Here is a 26496-nt window from a genome sequence, read left to right on the forward strand (position 1 = left end):
CCCTGTGTCCTTCCTGGATCCCGGTACCCTTTTCCTCAGAGTTCTGCCCCAGCAGACTCTCTGGGTCTCCACTCCCAGGGGAGCACCCAACCATCTAAACCCACCTTGCCTCAGTGGCTACTGCCAGTCATCATCTAGCCCCCACTAACTGGGGCAGACTGCAGTCTGTAATGGCCACTCATCATTGGCAAGGAAGTTTTCCAGTAAGGCCTCTGCTTAATCCCAGGCTACATCCCTGCAGCCCCAGTACCTGTTTAGGCCTTGACCAAGGCCTCAGCCTGGGGAGTTGTTATGATGGAGCTTCCCAGCTCCTCTTGCCTTTCTCCAGCCCTATTCTACTCCCAGTAACCTAAACTCCCAGGCAGGCAGGTCCTTCCCTCTCCAGAGCAAGAGACAGACTCTTCCAGCTCCTGGCCTCCAGCCCTTTCATAAGGGCTAGCTGGGCCTGATTGGGGCATGGCCCCAGCTGTGGCTGCTTCCCCAAACAGCCTAGCCTGGCTGTTTTTAACCCGTTCTCCAGGAGTGAGGCAGCTGCCCCACGACAGAGCCTGATTCAGCAAAGCACCTAAGCACATGATTATCTTTAAGCATGTACCAAGAAAGGAATACAATGAGTGTTATCTCCCATTCCTTTTGAACACTGGCATGGAATATTTAACTGTCACCAACAATTCATCATAGATGGATGGAAGTGACATCAATTTAACATATTACATTAGTGCATCACCCATGTAATTACTGCCCTGCAGTGTGAGCATTGGATGTGAGCCCGAATCATGAGGAAACACTTGAATCTATTATTTTCTGAGCCAGAATCAAGAGTGATGCCAATGACCCTGTCATGTGTGCTGTATATGGTACATGTATGTGTTATACATTCTGAGGATTATTACTTCTAGTTAACTGCTTTGAGACATTCCTTGTTGAAATCTGTGGGTTCATGGGAAGACCACATCACAGTACTTAAATTATCTGGCTGGCATTAGTTTTGAAGGAAGCTTGGCTAAGTCCTCTGAGAAAAATAAAAAGGAACATTTAATTGTTAATCATCCTGTTACTTTGACAAGTTATTTTATGGTTTACTGCTTTTTGTATAACTGTGTGCCACTTTCCATCATGAATTATTGTATGGTAGTTAAAAGTAAGTATTGTTCTGTTCACTGCAATAAGGTAGTACATTGCTGAGGTGACTGAGATCAGATTGTTATAAGCAGAGCTTCAAAAAGTAAACCAAAATAAAAATTCTACTGAATATTTGTATAAATTTTTAAACAAAACTTCTTACTGTGTTTGCCTCCCTCCTCTCTTTTGCTTTTCACCAAAATAGCAAAATAGTATTTTAGCAGAATATTTGCAGAAAGGGAATTTGTAGTCACCAGTATTTGTATATGAAACCTGATTTTAAGTGTTATGCTCATCTAACCAGGGAACAGAAACATACCATGTTTGACTTATGTGCAATCAAAACAGCTCAGTTTTCAAATACCCTTCTGTATAAGTAACAGATCAAGAATAATTTGCAGAGATTAGTTGGTGAGTACTTTTGAATAGCAAATTTGGGGAAATTGACATCTGTTTGTAAAACAGAAAATGAGGCAAAATTCATCAAATAAATTACCTGTTACCAGTTATTCACCCAGCTCTACTTTTTAAAGTGTGTTGAATTCAGAATCGCAATGTGAGAGAGTGCTTTTGACCTTGCACTTAGAAAGGGAAATGAACCAAAAAGTAGTAATAGTTCACCATTATTTCACACTTTGCATCCAAGGATCTCAAAATGCTTCTCAATAATTAATAGCTTTCCTTGACAACTTCCTGCGATGTAAATATTAAATATTTATTATCTCACTTAACAGATAAAACATAAAGTGATGAAGGGCTTCAAAGTATACATGCACAAGTTCATGCATTTTTTTTTTTGCAAAGCAGACTTAGGCACATGCAAACTCTGGTCAGTAAACAGATGCAAACTGATGTTAGCATACACATACTGGGTATTTGTACATAGAATCATAGAAGATTAGGGTTGGAAGAGACCTCAGTAGATCATTTAGTCCAACCGCCTACTCAAAGCAGGACCAACCTCAACTAAATCATCCCAGCCAGGGCTTTGTCAAGCTGGGCCTTAAAAACCTCTAAGGATGGAGATTCCCCACCTCCCTGGATAACCCATTCCAATGCTTCACCACCCTACTAATGAAATAGTGTTTCCAATATCCAACCTAAACCTCCCTCACTGCTACTTGAGACCATTGCTTCTTGTTCTGTCATCTGCCACCACTGAGAACAGCCTAGCTCCATCCTCTTTGGAACCCCCCTTCAGATAGTTGAAGGCTGCTATCAAATCCACCCCTCACTCTTCTCTTCTGCAGACTAAATAAGCCCCGTTCCCTCAGCCTCTCCTCTTAAGTCATGTGCCCCAGCCTCCTGATCATTTTCATTGCCCTATGCTGAACTCTCTCCAATTAGCCCACATCCTTTCTGTAGGGGGGGCCCAAAACTGGACGCAGTACTCCAGATGTGGCCTCACCCGTGCCGAATAGAGGAGAATAATCACTTCCCTCGATCTGCTGGCAATGCTCCTACTAATACAGCCCAATATGCCATTGGTCTTCTTGGCAACAAGGGCACACTGCTGACTCATATCCAGTTTCTCGTCCACTGTAATCCCCAGGTCCTTTTCTGCAGAACTGCTGCTTAACTAGTTGGTCCCCAGCCTGTAGCAGTGCATGGGATTCTTCCTTCCTAAGTGCAGGACTTTGCACTTGTTCTTGTTGAACCTCATCAGATTTCTCTTGGCCCAATCCTCCAATTTGTCTAGGTCACTCTGGACCCTATCCCTACCCTCTAGCATATCTACCTCTCTCCCCCAGCTTGGTGTCATCCGCAAACTTGTTGAGGGTGCAATCCATCCCATCATCCAGATCATTAATGAAGTTGTTGAACAAAACTGGCCCCAGGACCGACCCCTTTCTGAAGGCTTATTCCAGGTGACTTGTAGAAAAAACACACAAGAACTCTGCAGCAGAGCCAAGACTAGACCCCAGGGGGAAGCTCCTCAATTGATATAAGTTGTCTGCTCCATGATCACCATTGCCCATAGTTTGGGTATTTTTCTTTTTGTCTAATGTGGCTTTCCGTAGTATATGTTCTGGACCACAATGCCTGAATTCTTGGTCGGTCAGTCTGTCTCTGTCCTGCTTGAGCCTTTGTACTTGTTCCGCAAAGATGGCTATCGTTGTTTTGATCCTTTCCTAGGTCAGTTCAGCTGCCAATAATATTTGGACACATTTCTCTAGCGTTAGATTTGTTTGTCTCAACAATCTCTCCTGGAAACTAACATCACTTGTTTGACAAACGAGCCTGTCTATTTTTCAGAAATCTTTAATATCTCCAAAGTTATATGGAGATGCCAGAGTTCTCAGCTCTGTAACATAAGTATCTATTCCATCTTTTTCTTCTTGGATTCAGGTAAAAACAGTATCTCTCTACTGTCACCTCAGACAGAATGAGACTGTACTCATCAAACAACTTAATCAGCTGTTCCAGTGTTTCAGGCACTAATCCTGGCAAAAGTGTCCCATTCACTCCTTATCCTTTTCCTCCAGTGACATAGTGAAAAACCTTTCCCTTCATTTTCTCATGTTTATTCCTTGGTGGTCAGCTCTGCATACAGACTCAATTCTTGCTTCCACTGAAAATCTTAAGTATCGAAGGTGCAGCAAACCCAGTAACATGAGAAACTGTTACTCGGTAGTTTTGAAAATTAAGTCACTTATTTAGATGTTGAAGAAAGGCTCCAAAACTCCGAACTTCAAGCATACAGTTTTGAAAAATTGTGCTTTTAGTTTTTAATTTTTTTTTCTTGTGAAGTTGAACATATAGGTGTTAACTTCAGTTGCTGGAAAAGTAGAAAACCCCAAGACCCTCTTCAAGGGAGACCACTGACCCTTAGCAGGGGGCAGGACTGTCTATATTCATATGCCCAGGTGCAGTCTTAACCAATATCCTCACAACAGGCTCGCTGGGAATCATGAGCTCCAAACTATGCTGAGGTTTATATTTAATAAGTGATGAGTCATAACCTGCTGCAAATCTTCTTGAGACATATGGCCACTGTTAAGGGTACATAGATGCATCCTTTCTTTTAATCTCTTCCTCATACTTAACTCTCTCATTTGTGTGTTGCTGCGTCTTCAGCAAATACTAAGTACAGTAGGTTGCTTCTCTTATGTTGCAGAGGCATAGGACTTGAAGGGACATCATGGGTCATTGAGTTCAGTGCTCTGCAATTGAAAACAATGCCATCATATAATCAGTTCATAAACATATCAAGGTCTGCCTTAAAACTAGCTAGGATTTTTGCCCTCTCCTCCCCCTCCCTCTACCCCCCCCCCCCAGGCTACTCTAGGCATAGGCAAGCAAGGCAGCTGCCTAAGGTGGCAGATTTACGCTAAGCTGGGGTGTGATCTACCCAGCATTAGCCTGCCCTGAGGTGGGCAGAATAGTCCGTGTGGAACCTGCTGACACACGTTAACAGTTCCTTAATGCACTTTGATCTAGCCCTGTTACAAAGAGGATGAGCTCAAAATGCACGAATGAACTGTTAATGTGCATCAGCAGGGTGCTCACAGTGTGTATCCTGCGCACATTAACCCATGCGCAGAGGCCTTGGCATGGACCATGCAGCGGAGGCACCCTGGGGAATCTCCCAGCGAGGCCTGACCCCTGATGGCCTCTCCCTGGATGAGCCTGGGGACAAAGGGCCCCCTGGGGCAGGCAGCAACCAGATAAGTGGTCCCCCCCCCCGAGCCTCATCTGCCCCCAGCCTTGTTCTGCCCCCTTATGGTCTTGCCCACCATTTTCCCTGCCATGCCTTAACCCCCCTGCCTTAGCTTTCCTGTCCCCATCTCACCCCGGTGTCCTAGCCCATTTTCCAGTCAGGGTCCTGCTCCCCCATCTATCTCTCACCTCATGTGCCCCCTCACCATAGGGGCTGCAGATGGCAGCAGGAGACAGAGCCATTGCTCCCATGCCAAAATCTGGCTGGGAGCGTGCTGTAGCCTGGCCCTCACCTGCTGGCTGCCAAACTCTCAGCGGCATTAACTCTTGGCACTGGGGACAGGCTAGGACAGGGAAACAGGATATCTGGTGCCCTCAGCCCTTGGGCTCACCAGCAGGGAAGGCTAGATAAGGAGCAGGGGGAGCCGGGGCTCTGGATAGTCAGGCTGGTGGGAGAGAAGGAGAGTCGGGCTCGTGGGGGTGGTGGTGGTCCCCTGTTTTTCATTCCTACTGGCACCCACAGACCTGACTCCTGGGATCTTTCCTCCTCTCCAGAGCTCTGCCCTATTGTGTGTTGCTCCTCCACTCTATTTGCCTCTGGGGTCGTGCCCCACCAGTTCATGGCCGCCTTCTTTAGCATCCTGCCTCATCTGTCCCCTCTGTCCCCACCTCATTTGCCCCATGATCTTGCTCCCTAGTTCCCTAGCCTCCCCATACATCTGCCCCTGTTATAGTCCTTCGACCCAGTTTGTTCCCCACTGTGTCCTGAACTGCACTCCATCTGTTCCTGTGTCCTGGTCTCCTCCTGGGTCTTGGCCCCATCCCTACTCTGTGTTCATACTCCAGTCCCCCTGTATTATCCTCCCCATTGTTCCACCCCTAGATTGCATGGGCCTCCCCTTGCCCAGCCTTACATCAGAGACCCACTCCCCCGGCTTGTTACTGCTTCCCCTGCACCTTAGGGGCTGCTCTTTGGATTGATACTCAGAGGGTCACTTGAGATGCGGGGGGCAGAGCCCAACTTGGGGGGCAGATGGATCCCCAGGCAGAGATGTCGACTTTCTGGTTTCCCCAGGACTGCTCAACCCGCCTCTCCCCCACTCCAGCCTTCCCCCCCCCAGACCCCACCTCTGCTCCTCCCCTTCCCGTGAGTGCACCCTGCCTTCACTCCCCCTCTTCCTCCTCCCATTCCTTCTTCTCCCCTCCAGCACCTCCTGCATGCCACTAAATAGCTGATCACCAGCAGGCGGGAAGTGCTAGGGGGTAGAGGGAGGAGCTGATCAGCGGGACTGCTGGTCAGTGCTGAGCACCCACTATTTTTTCCAGCTCCGGAGCACCCACAGAGTCAGCACTTATGGTCCCAGGCCATGAGCCCCAGTACATGGTGCTCTTGGAGATAGATCCTTGTACAGGACTGGAAAGGGCTGCTGGCTCCTCAGGGTGGGAGACCCTAATGGGGAGTCCTTCCAGGGAAGCCTGTTTATGGAGGAACGTGCTGCTTTGTTTGCCCCTGTCACTCCAAAAGGGGAACTGGCATGGGGTGTTTCCTTTGAAATCTGGGTGCTGTTTTAAAGGAATCGCTTAGGTCCCATCCGCCTTTATAACAGATCCTGGGCAAGTGTGTGGGGTCACTTATCCACCCACACAGACCAGAGCTGTAACTATATTATCACACTACAGTGTGATCCAATCTGTGTGCCCCAGACTTTCCCTTGTACCTTTCTTTTCATTTTTTTTCTTCTACCTGGGGGGCTTCATCCTCTCAGCCCCCCAAATATAGGGGGCTCTGCCACTTACACCTCTGCTAGGAGCTATGCCCCTTGACCCCTGGGCCCTACCAAAACTTTTACAAACCTAGCACCTATGTTAATGTGCGCAGGGTGCACACAATGTAGTAAGAGGCTAGCGGCACACTGACCTTCTGTAGGGCGGGAACTTGTCTTGAGCAGTCTCTGCTCCCATTTGAGAGCTGTGCCAGAACCTCACTCCACTGATGGGTAGAAATTGTCTAATTTTCAGTCTAAATTTATTCATGGGCAGTGGAGGAAGGGTGACTATACATAGCACTAAATATTCAACTGACACAGGGCTGGATCTTATAAGAAGTTGTGTAGTGATTAAGAAGGAGGACTGGAAGCCACGAGTGTAGGCTATGGTGTGACCCTGAGCGAACCATTCACTTCTCCATGCCTGGTTTACCCGTCTCTGGAATGAAAACAAAAATACAGACGACCTGAGGCTATTTTGAGGCTTAATTAAAGTATGTAAACGCCATTGACGTCCTTGCATGAATAATACTCCAGGTGTGCAAAATATTGCAATATTTTAATAATTTCTTTATCAGAGTAATTGGTATAGCATGGGGGTACAAGAGTGCAATAGCAATTTATCCCATACTGTTAATTAGCTAATGCATAATCATTAAAGGCAATAAGAATTTTGCCATTGACTTGAATGGGAGCAGTATCAGAGCTTAAAAAAAATGTTTCCATTCACATTTTCCAAGCTTTGTTAAACAGCCACCTGACTCTAACCAACTGTTTTACAAGTTATTGCTGTGACATTCTGCACCTTGGGGGAACACCCTGTAACCCCCCATATTCCTCATTTATATACAATTGTGATCTTACATATAAAGCATGCCTTGTAAGGTATCTGGGGAAAGGTTATGATCTGCTGAAAGTCATTTCTCTATCCATATATGTATATCATTAATGCATATGAAGTTATGAGAATTGTGTTGTATGGTGGTCACTAAAACATGCTGTAAGTTGGGGAATCAGCCAGATATTCGCTCCCCAGCGGCAACAGCAAGCAAAGTAGCCAACGTCTGCACAGGGTGTCAATCAACCCACCAACAACCATTGTCCAGCAAGGGAGCTATAATGCAATGACTCACCTGCATGAAGCCACACCAGGTGAATTGCTCAACATTGCCTGGAGACTCAGCAGTGCACCCAGCCATGCCTGGACTTGTGTTTTCCAATCACATGGACTGAGGGTATAAAACTGAATGCGGGGCCCATGCAGAGCCTTTCTCCTTCACCCACCTACTCTGCAAGCAACAAGGACACTGTGAAGACTCCAACTGAGGGAACCAGCCCAGATTTCAAGGGTGAAATCTGTGTACTATGAACTGCAATATTCAGTGGGGTGAGGAAAAACTGCTTTATCTAGATGGTGCCCAGTCTAATAGGGTTGAGAGTTTAGACTGAGTGCTTATATTTTATTTTATTTTGGTAACTAACTCTGACTTTTTGCCTATCACATAATATCACTTAAAATCTATCTTTTGTAGTCAATACATTTGTTTTACTGTTTATCTTTACCAGTGAGTTTGCCTGAAGTGAATGGTAAATGTGCTCAGGTTTACAAAGGCTGGTGTTTGTCCACTTTCCTTTGATGAAGTGGTGAACCAATTAATAATTCTGCACTGCTCAAGATGAGCAGTGCAAGATGGTATATTCCTGAGGTACAGTGCTGGGAGCTGGGGGGGATTTGGCTGGTGCATTTCCCTGTATGGTTCATGAGTGGCTCTGGGAGCATTCATGCACTCTAGCTGGGTGTGCGGGCTCCACCTGCTGTTGTGCTGAGTGATGATAGCTCCTGGTGGGGTTTGCTGCTTGTCACTAGCAAAGCATTGTGAGAGACAGCCCAGGCTGGAGAGCGTTAAGGGTGCACAGTGGTCCCATAGTCCCAGGAGTGAAAACTTCTTTTTACTAATGAAAAATGAAAAAAAAAGTCTTCTTTTTAATGCCAGGTACAAAGCCTACAATATATGAATTGGTTGTTTCTTTGCCTTTCCTATGGGAAATAACTGTCTACAGATCAATGCAGTACTAGTCAGAATTCCCTTTATACTGGCTACTGAGAGTAGGGTGACCAGATAGCAAGTGTGAAAAATTGGGACACTTTTTTCTTCAGGCGGTTGGCGGGGCGTAGTTGCATACATAAGAGAGAGCCTCTGATATCGGGACATCTGGTCACCCTAACTGAGAGGATTCTGCCCCAGCCTACTTAGCAGGAGCTGTAGAAAGATGTTTGAATAAGAGCTTTCCTGCAGTAGTCCTGAGTTTGCCAGTATGTAGCATCATTAAACGCTCTCTTTATAAAAATGCCCTTAACCTTAGGCATGGTCAGAGCAGTTGCTTCATAACTAGGGTCTCCGGGAAGGAGCTGGGATCTGTAGAAGAGACAGGTCTTAAAAGAAAGAGCTTTACTATATGAACTGATTTCCAAACTCCACTAGAGAGAGAACTTGGAATCTGTTCCTGCTCATATGGGAGTAGTTTTCCATCTGCCAAACATCTGCGCCCTGCTCACATTCATCTTATGGGTGAATTTTCAAAAGCTGAATCTAGTACTATTACAGCATCATTGAGCTACCGTAAAAAGCACCTCTCAGCTCTCACTGAGCAGGAAGTACTGAGCAGGAGGAAAGATGCTGAAGGAATTGGAGTGAGAGGTGGGATCAGGGAGAGAATCCTGGTTCAGTTTGAACACTATCTTATTCTCAAATCCTACTCTGCAAAGTTCTATGAAGCGAAAGCTAAACATTGTTTTGGCTGTGTACTTAATGGTATACCCTGCAGTTAGAGTTCATTTCTGGATTCTGGCATAAAAACCCAAGTATTTTAATCTGATACGATCTTCTAAACATCAGAGTATTGCTTAATTCAAATAGGTTTCCAAGCTTTTCTGACAAGATCACGCAATAAAAAGACAAGATGAGCACCCAGAATCCCTCAAAATATAAAGATGCGGCCGCATTGTGCACTCAGTTACACCCATGTGACAGCAATGGAATGAGCTGGTTTGCACTAGTGTAACTGGGAGCAGAAGTTAACCCTTGATGGTTATGTTTAGTGAAACAAGTGAACTGACTGTTGGGCATTAAGAGCAGTGAGGAGTTTGGGAGCTGAGCATGACACTGCTGCTGCTACTGAAAAAATAACAGTCTTGATAGTAACAATAATACTAGTTTGTGATCTGTTCGCTGATGCACTGTACCTTTTTCAGAGCAGAGCACACAGTCCAGAGTGAGAGTTGCATCATCTAGTATTAGAGATGTTAACAGATGAACAAGGAATAAGGAGATCACCTGGAAGCCCCTTTAGATCTAGACTCTGTGTCCTAGTCTTCTCAGCCAGAGAGCCGACTGATCTCCAAAGTCTTGAACCAAAAAAACCCAAAACCTCTGCCAGAAGTTTTTAAGATTAATTTTTTTTCATGGGATCCGGTTCCCTGGTCAGAACTGCACTTCTGTCATTACTGGTAGTTGTTTTAAGAAGCCAGTCTGAAGAGTGATAATGACCCATCAAATGCCATGAATACATTGTGGTGGCTCAGGAGCGAAAACTTCTTTAAATGGCTTCCATTGGCTACATCCACTTGGACCCAAAGAGAGTCCTAAAATCACAGAGGGTGGGGACCACACATTAGTGGACAGTGGTCAAGCTCAGAAAGAAAACCTAGCCGTGGGTTTTTAGTTCTGGTGTAGACATGCCCTCAGTGACAGGACAGCTATGGTAATTACAGATCTGTACAGAAATATTTAAGAGCAGAATTTGGATAAAAGGAGTATTGGCGGCTTTGAGGTAGGATCTGAAGACAAGGTAATGACTCCTTGTTGTGAGTGATGATTTTGTCAAATCCTTGTTGAACTAATTTAAAGATAAAGGAGAGAGGCCAGACCCTCTTTTCTACAGTGTGCTTTGCACCACATAGTTTCAAAAAAGTGGCTGGTTTGCCATTGATCTGGAAGACACTAAAAGGTGGTGATGATGAAACCCTACGAAAGGTCTGCAGAGTCACTTTTCTAAGTACCACTGCATTTTCATAAATTCTCCTGCAGTAAAACATGGGTCAGAGTATTGGTGAGATGAGGGTCCATTGAGAACTCATAAAAACTTGGAAGACTCTTGACAAAGTTAAGCTTGAGAAAGTTTTGCTGGCCAGATCGAATTTTGCAGTCTCTCTTTAGAACAGAGATCTTTCAGGTTACATCTAGTATGTTACAGAATTCTTTACAGAAAGTTTTCAGGTGTGTCATTGATGTGTGGTCAGAATATAATGGTTCAACTGCATTTATAACAAATAGTTGTCAGGAGTCAAAGGGACAATGGGTGTAAAAATGCTTGTCCTTCAGCCAAAATGAAGCAGACACAAACAAGGCAATAAAAAGGTGGGGAGTACACGTAACCCTCATCCCCAGTGTTCGCACATATAGGAAACCATACCCAGGTCTTTGAAACAAAATTAATAATCTAGGAGTCAACAGAAGAACATAAGAATGGCCATACTGGGTCAGACCAAAGATCCATCTAGACCAGTATCCTGTCTTCTGACAGTGGCCAGTGCCAGGGGGAACGAACAGAACAGGTAATCATCAAGTGATCATCAGCTTCTGGCAAACAGAGGCTAGAGATATCATCCCTACCTATCCTGGCTAATAGCCATTGATAGACCTATCCTACATTAATTTATCTAGTTCTCTTTTGAACCCTGTTATAGTCTTGGCCTTCACAACATCCTCTGGCAAAGACTTCCACAGGTTGATTGTGTGTTGTGAGAAGAAATACTTCCTTTTGTTTGTTTTAAACCTGCTGCCTATTAATTTCATTTGGTGAACCCTAGTTCTTGTGTTATGAGGAGTAAATAACACTTCTTTATTTACTTTCTCCACACTAGTCATGATTTTATAAACTGCTATCATATCCCTCTCCAAACTGAAAAATCTCAATCTTATTAATCTTTCATCCTACGGCAGCTGTTCCATACCCCTAATCATTTTTGTTGCCCTTTTCTGAACCTTTTCCAATTCCAATACATCTTTTTTGAGATGGACATCTGCACACAGTATTCAAGATGTGGGCATACCAGGGATTTATATAGGCGCAATATGATATTTTCTGTCTTATTATCTATCCCCTTTTTAATTATTCCCAACATTCTGTTAGCTTGTTTGACTGCCGCTGCACATTGGGTGGATGTTTTCAGGAGCTATCCACAGTGACTCTCTTGAGTGGTAACAGCTAATTTGGATCCCATCATTTTATATGTGTAGATGGGATTATGTTTTCCAGTGTGCATTACTTTTCATTTATCAACATTGAATTCATCTGCCATTTTGTTGCCCAGTCACCCAGTTTTGTGAGATCCTTTTATAGCTCTTCACAGTCTGCTTTGGACTTAACTATCCTGAGTAGTTTTGTATCATCTGCAAATTTTGCCACCTCACTGTTTACCCCTTTTTCCAGATCATTTATGAATATGTTGAATAGTTCTGGTCCCAGTACAGTCCCCTGGGGGACACCACTACTATTTACCTCTCTCCATTCTGAAAACTGATCATTTATTCCTATCTTTTGATTCCTATCTTTTTAACCAGTTACTGATCCATCAGAGAACCTTCCTTCTTATCCCATGACAGCTTACTTTACTTAAAAGCCTTTGGTGAGGGACCTTGTCAAAGGCTTTCTGAAAGTCTCAGTCACTATATCCACTGGATCCCCCTTGTCCATATGCTTGTTGACCCTCTCAAAGAATTCTAGTAGATTGGTGAGGCATGATTTCCCTTTACAAAAACCATGTAGTCTCTTCCTCAACAAATTATGTTCATCTATGTGTCTCACAATTCTGTCTTTTACTAGTGTTTCAGACAGTTGGCCTGATACTAAATCATGATTGTGTTAATGAGCGCATAGGAACTGCTTGAACTGGATATGCTCAAACTGTGATAAATATTTTGCTTGAATCTACATTTAATTCTAAGTAAGAATGGAAGGCATTTTAGATTGTGTCCAGCTACGTAACCTGTCTAGGGCTCCTTCTGCTGTTCTGCCTGAGCACCTCTGTATTTTATTTTACATAACATTTTAAGTAGATGTTTTAAAGCATTAGGGTAACAAACAGGCTTCTCTAACCTGAGGGCTGTTAAAATAATTATGAATGTTTATTCACCACACATCACAGTATGTATCAAGATTAATTACCTGTTGTACTAATTTAGGTGACATAAATGGGCCAAAGTTGTTGACATAACCCAGTCACTTTTCAGAGTAGCAGCCGTGTTAGTCTGTATCCGCAAAAAGAACAGGAGTACTTGTGGCACCTTAGAGACTAACAAATTTATTAGAGCATAAGCTTTCGTGGACTACAGCCCACTTCTTCGGATGCATATATACATATATTGTGGGCTGTAGTCCGCGAAAGCTTATGCTCTAATAAATTTGTTAGTCTCTAAGGTGCCACAAGTACTCCTGTTCTTTTAACCCAGTCACTGTCCAACATTAAACAGTGTTTAACAAAGTCTATGGGTTGGTATATAGAGACCTCAGCCAGCTTAGCACCATAGCAAACACTCCATTAAATATCCCTTTAACAGCTTATTAATGATACAGAAAAGGAGAAACAGTTAAAACATTCAAAATGTAAAATAATAAGACTTTAATTTTAGCAAAATTTTTGTTCCATTTCCCTTTAGCTGGGAGAGTTTTAGAAGGAAAAGCCCCCTTGTTCGTCAGTTTCTTAGCTGATATTAAAGATAGTGGTAAAAGAGAAGGTTAGTTGAGGTGAGCTAGAACTTTTGCTGTTGCTCTGAAAGCCTGATCCCATTTTACATCAAGTGCTGGTTGAAATTCAGCTGGAGCTGGTAGGGGTGGCAATGTTATCTGGATCCCTCTCTTTAGCTCTGTCTGTCAGGACATCTCTCAGGATCAGGATGATGAAGGCCCAGGGCCCCAGGAGACAGCTGGGGTGGCAGCCATGATGGTGAAGCTCATGCCAGTTGCCACCATCTGTTCTTTCATATTTTCAAATCTTTCTTTAAGGCCCCCAAAGGGAGTGATGGATAGAATAGCACATCTCCCCATATTTTGTGCACTGATTATGCCTGATATCCAACACACCAGTTTTGGTTCATTAATTTCCAGCTCCTTATTTTCTGTTTTTACCAAGCTTGATTTCAACATAATCCTTGAACTGAATTATGGCAATGTGGCCTTTTTGCAGTAATTTTGTCTTTGTCGGATTACCTTGAGACCTGTTTATAACATTCATTGTTGAAAGCAACTTGACCTACTTTCCACTAACAGTTGTTCTTCGAGTGTTTGCTTATGTCCATTCCATCTTAGGTGTGCGCGTGCTGCGTGCACAGTTGCCAGGGATTTTCCCCTCAGTGGTATCCATAGGACCAGCTCTAGCACCCCCTGGAGCCATGCGTGTATGTGCTGGCATAAGCGGGGGTTGCTGGCTCTGCACCCTCTCAGTTCCTTCTTACTGCCCATGATGGTTGCCTGGAACAATCCTTCTTGCTCTTGCAAGGCATCTATCCCAGGGGTTTGGAGTTTTTGTAGTGTATTGTATAGTTATTGTAGTTAGTGTATCTAGTTCCTAGTCAGTGTTAGTGTATATAGTGTGAAGAGTGGTCCCTGTCATCAAGGGATTTTTGTCCTAGGGGCTGAGCATGTCCCGGTCCCTGGCCTTCAAGCTGTGAGCCTCCTGCAGCAAGCCCATGCCAGTGAGTGACCCGCACTCTAGGTGTCTAAAGTGCCTCATGGACACTCACGTTAAAGAGAAGTGCCAGATCTGCAGGGTTTCAGACCGCACATTCAAAAAGATAAAGACATTTGTCTGAAGGCCTTACTCATGGAGGCAGCCCTCAAATTGCCATCAGAGCTGAGCCAGTCTAAATCAGCGCAGAGTGTTTCAGCTTCTGTGTGAAGCGCTTCACCAGCGTGACCATGCTCTTCCCAGCACCATTCTCCATCCCCGGTACTGAGGAAAAAGCATAAGAAACAGCATACTGAGAGAGAGCACTCTCTGGTGCTAAAGAGGGACAAGTGGGGAGTGGCTGGCATAGTGATACCTGCCCCAGTCACTCATCCTCCCCAGAGCCACTGTTGGCTCTAGTGACTCCATCTGGAGCACCAAGTACGGTCTGGTACCCACCTCCAACTCTTGGGAGCGGTTATTGGACTTCACACCTGTGGGCCCGCCCTTCGACTCTGGAGACTTTTCAGGCAGCAAAGGACCTGATGTCCCTTCCGATCCCACCGATTCCCTCTCCCCCTGCTACCCCCCCTGCCCCAGGCAATCAGAGATAGAAGGGATCAAGGAGCGGTGAGCTCCATCATGGCACTGACCATAATGGCACCATCTACAGGAAAACCCTCCAATGTCCCGGTGTAGTGGTCTTCAGCCCATCGTTGGTCACTGGTTTCCCGGCACCACCTGGAGGTGAAAGCGGATACTGAGCCACCATGGTCTCCAAGGGAAGAGTTCTATTTAAAGTCAGAGGGGGGATCCTTTGCTCCACTGAAGACATACCAATACCCAGCCTAAGCACTGGACTTTGATACCGGCCCCCCAGCCAGCTCTTGGCCACCAGGCCACTGGCCAGTGCAGTGGCAGTATTGGAACTTATGGAGGTTTCCCCGGTACCAGGACCCCCTTCTTACCACTCATACTCGGTGGTGTCTGAGAGGCGAGCCACCATTTCATCCTGTCCGGAACTGGACCCTGACTCCAGTACCGACGCCAGTATTGAAGTCCCAGAAGTAGCCCTGATGGAGGAAGAAGAGGCAGCCCCTCCTCCAGTGCAGGCCTCTTCCTTGTCATCTCTGGATGAGGCAGTCGCAGGCCCTAGTAACCCACTCATGCCAGTTGACTTCTGGGCCCATAAAGAGCTCCTGAAAAGGGTCTCTGCAAACTTGGGGCTGGAAGTCAAGGAGCTGAAGGAGTCTGCGCACAGCTTAATTGATATCCCGGCTGCAATGCCCCCCTCCAGAGTGGCCCTGCCAGTTAATGAAATGGTGTTGGGACCTGTCAGGGCACGATGGCAGTCCCCTACCTCAAAGATGGTGGAGAAGAAATACTATGTCCCAGCCAGTGGTTTTGACTACCTGTTCTTGCACCCCACCCCAACTCCCACGGGGTCCCTGGGTGGTGTCAGCTGCAAACAAGTGGGACAGATGGGCAGTCAAGCGCTACCTCCAAAAATAAAGAGATGAAGAGACTGGAACTGTTCGGATGCAAGTTTTTTTTTTGACGAGCAGCCTCCAGTTATGTATCTCTAACCAGCAAGCCCTGCTGGGGAGGTACGATTTTAACCTGTGGGACTCAATGGCCAAATTTAAGGACTCTTCTGCAGGAGTTGAGGCAGGAGTTCCTGGCCATCCTGGAGGAGGGCAAGATGATGGCCAGGACCTCCCTCAAGGTAGCTCTGGATGTGGCCAACTCAGAAGCCAGGAGTATGGCATCAGTGGTCACTGTGAGGCACTGATCGTGGCTCCAGTCATTGGGCCCCCCTCAAGAAGTGCAACAGTCCATCCAGGACCTCCTCTGTGAGGGTACTTCCCTGATCTCCAAACAGATGGACTCCAAACTTCATGGCCTCAAAGACTCGAGGGCCATGCTTAGCTCCCTGGTTCTTTACATGCCTCCAGACTCCAGGAAGCATTTTAGGCCCCAGCAGTCTCCCAGAATTCCAGCACCTCCCAGACAGGAGCCCTACAAGACAAAGGGAAAAGACTATAAATGATGTCCATCCCTACCTTCTACCTGAGCCTCCCAGTTGTACTCACATAGATACCGTGGCAGGACCAGGCAGGCCTTTTGAAGGTATACCTGAGGATGGCATACCAGTCGATTCCAGATCCATCCCTCCTTTTGTTTTTGGACTGCCTGTTGCCCTTCAGCCCAGCATGGTCATAGAATCCTAGAATATTAGGATTGGAAGATACCTCAGGAAATCATCTAGTCCAATCCCCTGCTCAAAACAGGACCAATCCCAACTAAATCATCCCAGCCAGGGCTTTGTCAAGCCAGGCCTTAAAAACCTCTAAGGATGGAGATTCCACCACCTCCCTAGGTAACCCATTCCAGTGCTTCACCACCCTCCTAGTGAAATAGTTTTTCCTAATATCCAACCTAGACCTCCCCCACTGCAACTTGAGACCATTGCTTCTTGTTCTGTCATCTGCCATCTGAGAACAGCCTAGCTCCATCCTCTTTGGAACCTCCCTTCAGGTAGTTGAAGGTTGCTATCAAATCCCCCTTCCCTCTTCTCTTCTGCAGACTAAATAACCCCAGTTCCTTCAGCCTCTCCTCATAAGTCATGTGCCCCAGCCCCTTAATCATTTTCATTGCCCTCTGCTGGACTCTCTGTAATTTGTCCAGATCTCTTCTGTAGTGGGGGGACCAACACTGGACACAATACTTCAGGTGTGGCCTCACCACTGTCGAATAGAGGGGAATAATCACTTCCCTCGATCTGCTGGCAATGCTCCTACTCATAAAGCCCAAAATGCTGTTAGCTTCTTGGCAACAAGGGCACAGTGCTGACTCATATCCAGCTTCTCGTCCACTGTAACCCCTAGGACCTTTTCTGCAGTACTGCTGCTTAGCCAGTCGGTCCCCAGCCTGTAGTGGTGCATGGGATTCTTCCATCCTAAGTTCAGGACTCTGCACTTGTCCTTGTTGAACCTCATCAGATTTCTATTGGCCCAATCCTCCAATTTGTCTAGGTCACTCTGGACCCTATCCCTATCCTCCAGCATATCTACCTCTCCCCCCAGCTTAGTGTCATCTGTGAAGTCGCTGAGGGTGCAATTCATCCCATCATCCAGATCATTAGTAAAGATGTTGAACAAAACCGGCCACAGGACCAATCCGTGGGGCACTCTGCTTTATACCAGCTGCCAATTAGACATCAAGCCGTTGAACCCGACAATCTGTATATCATATATAATCCATATCATATGTAACTTCGGACTGTTGGGTGCTCAACACTATAACAGTTGGTTGCACCTTCCAGTTTTCACTAAGCCCTCCCTCCCACCCTCCTCATTTCTAAAATTTTCATTTTGCTCCAGCCTTCAAAGAACTCATCTCTCTCTTTGATATCTCTCCACACTTCTGTCCCTTCACACAGTCTACCCAATCTTTCTTTTCTTAGCTTCTGAAACAACTTTCCTATATTTCTTCAATTTATAATCTCACAGGTTTCTGAGAACTCCTTGAAAATATCTTTCCTGCCCTTGCTTATAATTTCTATTTTTTCCTCCCCATCTGCTTTTATAATTTTGCTCCTATACTATTTACTTTATAAAATATTTTAAACACATTTTGCATGAATAATACTGTGTGTAAAATGAAGTTATGTTGCACTGTCATAAATTTCTGGAAAGAATACCATCTTAAGTGATCTCATTACATTATGTAGGGCTGGCATTAAAATAATTCTCATCACCATTGAGCTAAGGGTGTAGTGCTGCCTCACAGTATGCTCCCTTGTTGTATCTTATGGAGTAGTCCAGGTCTAGACCTCAAAGGGCAAGGCAAAATGAAATCACGATACTATTTTTGATCCTGTGAGGTTCTGAGCACACTTAACTCTCATTGAAGGCACTCAGCACCTTGCAGGATTGAGCCCACAAGCAGGGCCAGCTCCAGGCACCAGCCTGGCAAACTCCAGAGAGGGGCGGCACGTCCAGCTATTCGGCGGCAATTTGGCGGATGGACCCTCACTCCCGCTTGGAGCGAAGGACCGCCTGCCGAATTGCCGCCTTGCGATCGCGGCTTTTTTTTTTTTTTTTTTTGGCTGCTTGGGGCAGCCAAAACCCTGGAGCCAGCCCTGCCCATAAGGCATAAATGATTGTTGTAGAATCCTTCACTTTTCTGCCCTTTATCCAATTCAGTTCTCTTCTCTGAGCTGAGAAGAGAAAAATAAGCTAGTATTTCATCATCTGAGGGAATCGAGCTGGTAATTTTACTGATAATCACCAGAGAAAGCTAAAGAAAGAACTACATTCTGGCAGATACTATCCTGCATGGTTATCAGCAGGGAAGCAGCAGTGTTGCGGCATCAAACAACATACAAGTGCGTGAATCAGTCTGACAGCAAGGTTCTCTTAAAATAAAAGATCACAATACATAGATTTTGATAGCAATATTTTCTTTTTAAAGAAAAGGTCATAGATTATCTCAATGAACAAGTTATAAAAATGTTATCCTCTTTAAATGTTACTAGTATTTTAATGCTGCCTCCCTGGGCAGTTCATATGCTATATCATCAGCAAATCAGAGAAAATCAACAGTTTTCAACTTTAACGCTTTCAGAGTGATTGCTTTAGCAGATCTTTCTCTTTGGAATTGAAAGATAAACTACCGGGGAAAACATCACTGAAAACAATATAACCTCAATTATCCAAATGTCACAGGAGACATAGAATAAATTTGGATAATGGAGGGAATTATCAGTGTAATTAATAGATATATATGGGGGACAGGGAGTGTCATAATTAAGATTTGAATAGTAGGAATTGCCACACTGGGTCATTACCTGGTCCAGCTACTTCAGTAACCTGACTGTGACAGTAACAAACATGAGATGTTTCAAAGGAAGGAACAAGATGACCCACAGTGACCAATTATGGAGTAAGTTGCATGTAGGAGAAATTTCTTTCTAACCCTTTTAGATTGAGTTATGCCATGAAACACAAGGATTGTTATCCCTTCTGAGCGTGTTATCTTTTCTAATGTATCTGTGCATGTTCTTATTGTCCACATAGATAATATGATTCATTTTTCAATCTTACTAAGCTCTATGGCCTCAGTGATATCTTGTGGCAATGAGTTCCACAGACTCCCTTCCTTCTCTAACCCACAAGAATGTTGAAGTTTATTATACTGTAGTATCAATTATAGTAGTTCTTGAAATTATGTGTGTTATTTAGGAATAACTCAAAAGTAGACTCATCTCATTCATGTGTGCTTTCTAGCTCTCTGTTCTAAGAAGCAGTCATCTAAATTGTCAAGATTTTTTTTTCTTGCCATCTCCTGATCTGACAGTTAATCAAGGTTGTATTGTGTAGTATAATAGATTGTTATGCTGAGCTGCTAGTCTTTTCTTTTGAGCCTAAGTGGTGTCGGCATATGGCACATTGCCTACCATTTTAGCACAGAAATTACTTTTAGAAAAACAACCATGTCAGAACCTCATATTTCTTAGGTTTCTTTTTTTTTAATCTTATGAGTCTCTCCAACACTGCCTGTAAACTTCTTCCTCTCAGTCTTTAGCCATGTACATCACTGGATATCCCTCATCACAAGCAGTCATGTTCTTCCATGACAATTTAAATAAAGTATTTAAATGTACTTAACCAATAATTTGGTGTTTTCAACCCCTCACTCCACATCCTTTTTCAGTCTTTGTTTTGGCTTTTCACCCACCTGATATTTTTTTTGAATCTTGCTAAGATCTATGGCCTCAGTTATATCTTGTGGCAGTGAGTTCCACAGGCTTTCTTACTCTCCTAACCCACAAGGATATTGAATTCTATTACACTGTAGTCTTAATTGTGGTAGTTTCTTGAACAAATGTTTGTCACTTAGGGCCTACTCAAGATTAGTTTCTCCTTATTCAATATTCTTTTAGGTAAAAATTGGGTAGAGTTGTAAAAGTGAAAGGTACTGTGGGTGGGAATTGGTGGTAAAAGAGAATGTTAACTAACACTTTTTCTTCCAAACTATCAGCCTTTGCTCTGCAGCTATAGCTATATTTTCAACTGTGAGGCTTTTTAGCAGGAGACTAATAGCACTGTCATTGCAGTTTGTTATTATTTTAATATTATAACATGAAACGTCATAAACAATCTCATAGCAACTGAGGCTTGGCAGAATTCAATTTTTATTTTTTGGAATTTCAACAGACAATATTATTTTTAAGCATTTTTTAAATTTTTAATTTAAATTTTCACAGTTGTGGGACATTAGGGGGAGGTGTCAGACAATTATTTAATGACAGAAGATGCTGAGATTCAAAAGTTCAAGCTTTATAGTTGTTAAAACACAAATTATCAATATCACATGTCAATATACAAAGTGAATATCTTTAAATCAAGTACTGCTAGAGAACTTCTTAGGGTTTTTCTTACTTTGCCTATCTATAAATTTCTGTTATTATCATGGGAATATTTTTGTTGGTTTCTGTGTGTATAGTGAAATTGACATTTACCAATGTTTACCAATAAAAATCTTATTCTTCCAAGCCTACTTATAAATGATAAGAAACAGCCTAATAATAATAGATGCATCTGATTAAGTAGGTTTTAGCCCATGAAAGCTTATGCCCAAATAAATTTGTTAGTCTCTAAGGTGCCACAAGGACTCCTCGTTGTTTTTCCTAATAATAAACTTATCTTCATTTAAATGTATTTTATCCACTCTGTGTACTGTGGCTCGAAAAGGGACTGCTGAATTGGAAGAAAACTGCTCAAGATTCCAAATTCACTGCCAATTTAAAATGACAATAACCATGAACACATACCTATTTAAGCAGAAATGCAAACACAAACTTAGATAACAAAAACACATGAGACCAAGGACATGATCTGTCACAGCTGGAAGCTGAAATGAATCTTTAAAAAATGGGTATCAATCCAAAGGGGAATCAAAGAAATAGAAACAGATGCAGATTGTTTATAGTAATCAACATCTGAGTTATGTTATTTTCTTGGAATAGTGTAGTAATATTCTTCTGTACTCAAGGCCCTGGTTCAGCAAACTGTAAATTCATGCCTAGTTTAAAGCACAAAAGTAACCTCATTGACTTCAGTGGAATTATTCACAAGTTTAAACTGTGGCACATGCTTAAGATAAACCTTGCTGAACTTGCTGTAACATCTCATGCATTGTTACATACTTTTTACAGTTGAGCTCACAAATCAGGTAAATTTGTAGTCCCATTTGTCACAATAGACTTCCGGGAGCATATGTCATGGATCTCAGCAGTGCCGTAAGTTGAGCAGCTCTATAGATTCTTTCCCAGTAAATTGTTGAAGAACTTGTCTGTCCTTCCTGGGTACGTGGAGGCAACTGTGGGAAGGCACTGGAAGAAAAGCATCACTTGAGTGGAGTTAGCCTGAGTCTACGTTGCAGAGCGGTCATGTTAGCAGCTGACAAGTTGTGCTAACTCGATGTTAACCTACATGCCAACAGGCCAGCCAAATTGAGTTAAAAGCATCACCACCCTCAAGTTTAAGGGGTTTTGTGTGTGGAAGGGAATCGAGTTGGGGCAACATGAGTTATAACTGGAGTTAACTTTGTATGAAGACAAGTCACGTTTTTCTTGATATCTTCGTTTTTACAAAATAGAATTTAGAAGACTAGCTTGGAGTATGTCTACATTTCAAGCTGGGCTGTGATTCGCAGCTCAAGATGACATACTAATGCTAACCCTCATCGAGATCATCATCATCACTCCAATAACTTCATTGGTCATGGGGCACCATCATTGATGAGCAATCAACCAATTGTTTCCACCCCTGACGATTGTGTGTCAGTGCTTGAGTCTCCGCAAAGTCCATTCCCGTCCACCCTTTTATGTTGTCAATCCATCTCTTCTTCTGTCTACCTCTTTTTCTTCTTCTCTTCCCCTGTACTGTCCCTTGGAGGATGATCATGGATAGGCCAGATGATCTTGTTACACGGCCGTACCACTTCAGCTTGCGTTTCTTCACAGTCGTCAGGAGGTCTTCATATGACCCAGCACATTGAGTAACGATGTTGCGGACTTCTTCATTAGTGACGTGGTCGAAGTAGGAGATGCCCAGGATTTTACAGAAGTACCTCATCTCTACTACCTGTATTTTCCATTCAAGTTCTGCCGTAAGGGTCCATGTCTCGCACGCATACAGAAAAATGGAGATGACCAGTGCATGCAGCAGTTTCAGTTTGGATTCCGGGGTGATATTTTTATTCCTCCAAATTGGCTTTAGCTTTGCCACTGCTGCTGCTGTTTGTGCATTTCTTGCCTGAATTTGTGCCTTGGATCCTTCATCAGTGATGATTGCCCCAAAATACTTGAACTGTTTCAAGATAGTATGCTAAAAATAGAGTGTAGCCGTGACAGTGTGGGCAATGGGACGGGCTAGCTATGCAGAGAATGAGCCTAGGGTCTTGGGGCGGTTAGCCTCTCCTGCCACTGGTGCTGTTGTGACTACGCTCTGATTTTGGCACATTAGCTAGTGTAAGTATGTCTTCTGGACTGGGAATCAGACCCCAGCACTGAGTATAGACGTACCCTTAGATGCTCAGAGTGAAGAAGAAAGTTACTAGGCTTGATGGACCCGTAGTATGATATGAAAGTATCTACACATCTTTGACATTATTTTGGGAACTAAACTGAAGATGTCATCAGTAAACTATAGTACAAAGTGATTTCTAAGGGAGTGTAGCGAGGTGGTCTGGTTCCCCGCTGCTCCGGAGAGGAACGAGCCCCTCCGGACGCCAAAGTGGGCGGAGCGAGTGGAGCTTGTGCCCACCCCCCAGAGGTCAGAGTGCAGGACAGGAAGTACAAAAACCCAACTCCACAGCTCACTAGAGGCCCGGCCACCAGAGAAGCCAGACGCCTGTGGCCTAGCTCCCGGTGGGGAGACTTCTGCAGTCTGCGACCGACCCGAGGACTGGCCAAACCAGCTGAGGCCTGATGCCGACCAGACCCCAGAGAAGCTGTTAAGCCTGCCTGTGGCAAGCTAGGCAGAGGAGCTGCCAAGCCTACCACTTGCCGAGTACCCTGAGGAGCCCATGGTGCTTGATTCCGTGGAGGACACTGTTCAGACGCAGGTACCTCTAGAGGGAGAGGTAGGAAGTAGCCCGAGGGCAGCCGACCCTAGTCTGGCTGCAGCACACCCAGAGCCTATGTCAGTGTGTTGTGGCCAGGATTCCCACTGACACAGCAGCAGGCTGCCTGCCGCTGTTAGGGCCCCGGGCTGGGACGCAGTGGAGTGGGTGGGCCTGCGTCCCCCGTGGCACCCAACATGTGGGTGGCAGTCTTCCCATCTCCCAGGCCCTTCGAACCCAGGGCCTAGGCCTCTTGAACTCATTTGTTTGCACAGCCCCTGCCTAAGGGCCTGAGCCATAGACTCTGTACTGCCCCGCCCTGACCCAGGCTAGGGCCTGAGTTAAAACTGTTTGCTCCACCCCTGCCAAAGGGCCTGAGCTGCCCTGCCCTGAACTAGGGCCTGGGTCTGTGGGATAGAGCTGTTTGTTGGTCTCTACCATTGCCACGGCGTGAAACCCCACAGCCAGGCTAGTTCCCTCAAAATAACCCAACGGACGTAGCGAGGCGGTCTGGTTCCCCGCCACCCCGGAGAGGGTCGAACCCGGCCGAACCCTTCTACAGGGAGGAAGGGAATCTATGAGGGAAAACCTGTAAAGTGAAGTTTTCTTCCAGAAAGAGAGAGTTTTGAATTGTCAGACCAGATTCTTTTACAGTTGGTTCTCTTTAATATTCAGCAAGGAGGTTATTGCTGATCTTTTTGAGGTGGGTATAATTTAAATCCATTTTAAGAAAAAATCCACATGTGCTCATTCACTGTGCTTAAGAAAAATAGTGACAAGTGCTCGGCTGCAACTGTGTTAATCCAAATTGTCTATTACGTTTTTACGGAGAACCTGCTGAGAGGGGCAGGACCACCACAGCAGCCAGTAGCTCCTGCCTTCAGTGGATTTGTTTTGTCTGTAAGGAACATTACATCAGACAGCCCACAAGAGTGACCTCCGCGATTACATTTTGCGATGTTTATTTCTAAACAGCACTTTGAAAAAGGTGCTTAATAGATTCCCGAGAGCATCGGGATTCTCAGGCGTGTGAGATGAAAATCTTTATCACTTCCTTTGGTTTGTTGTTTCAAACACAAGATGTGCTTTTTTACTCCCCTATGTAAAGAAGCCTGGGAAATTGTGTGTGACACTCTAGTTCTTTTATTACTTTACACATTCAGTTAATGTTTGATGCTAATTCATGACGAAGTAAGCGAAAGCAGTTGTTGTTACTTATATCCCTGCTCCCTTCTGAGTTAGGACTGAGTCAGCACTGTAATAGGGGACATTATGCGGCTGAAGGTTCCATTCGTTTAGATTATCAGGATAATGGAAGGCCTAACCATTAGCAGTTATTAAAGATCCCATGGCACTTTCTCCAAGAGATTGAGTACTAGCCCCTATGTTTCGGCCTTATTCTAATTAGGGAACTTACATCCTGCCTACAGTACTGAATTTTCAATCACACTTTGTATTAAGGTTCCATTTATAATTGGAATAAACAAATGATTAATAGATGTTTTATCTATTTCCCATACTGCTCCTGTCTGAAAAATCTATTAATGATACATACAACCTGAATATAAAGTGACTGAACTCTCAATTGGACAAGATATCCTTCTTTGTTTCTGCAGTGCTTATGCACTGTTGCTGTGTGCTACTAAGCAGTTTCCATATTCTACCCCATAAGGCGGTCGTGGCTCTCTCCCCATCTGGCAGAGAGGGAGACCACACCCTCTCCCTGCAATACTCCTAGAGAAACTCCGTTCTGGGGGAATTAGCCGACAGTTAATAGATCCAAGCCTGCAGCCCAGGCCGGGCAGCAATTGGGTCTGTGAGCCCCAGCTCTCAGCCAGAGCAGGGCAGCACACAGGTAATGCTTCTGGCCCACGGTTGGGCAGGGTCGCTGTAAGTCTACAGGCCCGGTGCCCTTAATCAGGGTGGAAGCATAATCCATTAATGGCTCTGGCTTGCAGTCAGGCAGAGCAGTAGAGAATCTGTCTACCAAGGACCCTCCATCAGGGCGGGGCAACAATCCTATGTTAAATTCATGGGATCGGGGAAGGTCCCGGACAATTGCAAAAAGGCAAATACAGTGCCCATATTTTAAAAAGGGAAGAAAGAGAACCCAGGGAACTACAGACCGGTCAGCCTCACTTCAGTCCCCGGCAAAATCATGGAGCACATCCTCAAGGAAACCATTTTGAAGCACTTGGAGGAGAAGAAGGTGATCAGGAACAGTCAAAGTGGATTCACCAAGGGCAAGTCATGCCTGACCAACCTGATTGTCTTCTATGATGAGATAACTGGCTCTATGGATATGGGAAAAGTGGTGGATGTGATATATCTTGACTTTAGCAAAGCTTTTGATACGGTCTCCCACAGTATTCTTGCCAGCAAGTTAAAGAAGTATGGATTGGATGAATGGACTATAAGATGGATAGAAAGCTGGCTAGATTGTCTGGCTCAACAGATAGTGATCAACGGCTCGATGTCTAGTTGGCAGCCGGTATCAAGCGGAGTGCCCCGGGGTTGGTTCTGGGGCTGGTTTTGTTCAACATCTTTATTAATGATCTGGATGATGGGATGAATTACACTTTCAGTAAGTTCGCAGATGACACTAAGCTGGCAGAGGGAAGGGAGGTAGATATGCTTGAGGGTAGGGATAGGGTCCAGAGTGACCTAGACAAATTGAAGAATTGGGTCAAAAGAAATATGATGAGGTTCAACAAGGACAAGTGCAGAGTCCTGCACTTAGGAAGGAAGAATCCCATGCACTGCTACAGGCTGGGGACCGACTGGCTAAACAGCAGTTCTGCAGAAAAGGACCTGGGGATTACAGTGGACGAGAAGCTGGATATGAGTCAGCAGTGTGCCGTTGTTGCCAAGAAGACCAATGGCATATTGGGCTATATTAGTAGGAGCATTGCCAGCAGATCGAGGGAAGTGATTATTCCCCTCTATTCGGCACTGGTGAGGCCACACCTGGAGTATTGTGTCCAGTTTTGGTCCCCCTACTACAGAAGGGATCTGGACAAATTTGGAGAGAGTCCAGCAGAGGGCAACGAAAATGATTAGGGGGCTGGGGCACATAACTTATGAGGAGAG

The 26496-nt window shown here is 44.7% G+C and overlaps 1 protein-coding gene across 1 annotated transcript in view; it reads left to right on the forward strand.

The window, feature by feature from the left end:
* Positions 1–26496, forward strand: part of GUCY1A2 (guanylate cyclase 1 soluble subunit alpha 2) — a 276684-nt gene that overhangs the window by 148379 nt on the left and 101809 nt on the right. The gene's annotated exons all lie outside the window — the stretch shown is intronic.

This window comes from Malaclemys terrapin, chromosome 1, assembly GCF_027887155.1.
Source record: "Malaclemys terrapin pileata isolate rMalTer1 chromosome 1, rMalTer1.hap1, whole genome shotgun sequence".
NCBI classification, from domain to species: Eukaryota; Metazoa; Chordata; order Testudines; family Emydidae; genus Malaclemys; species Malaclemys terrapin.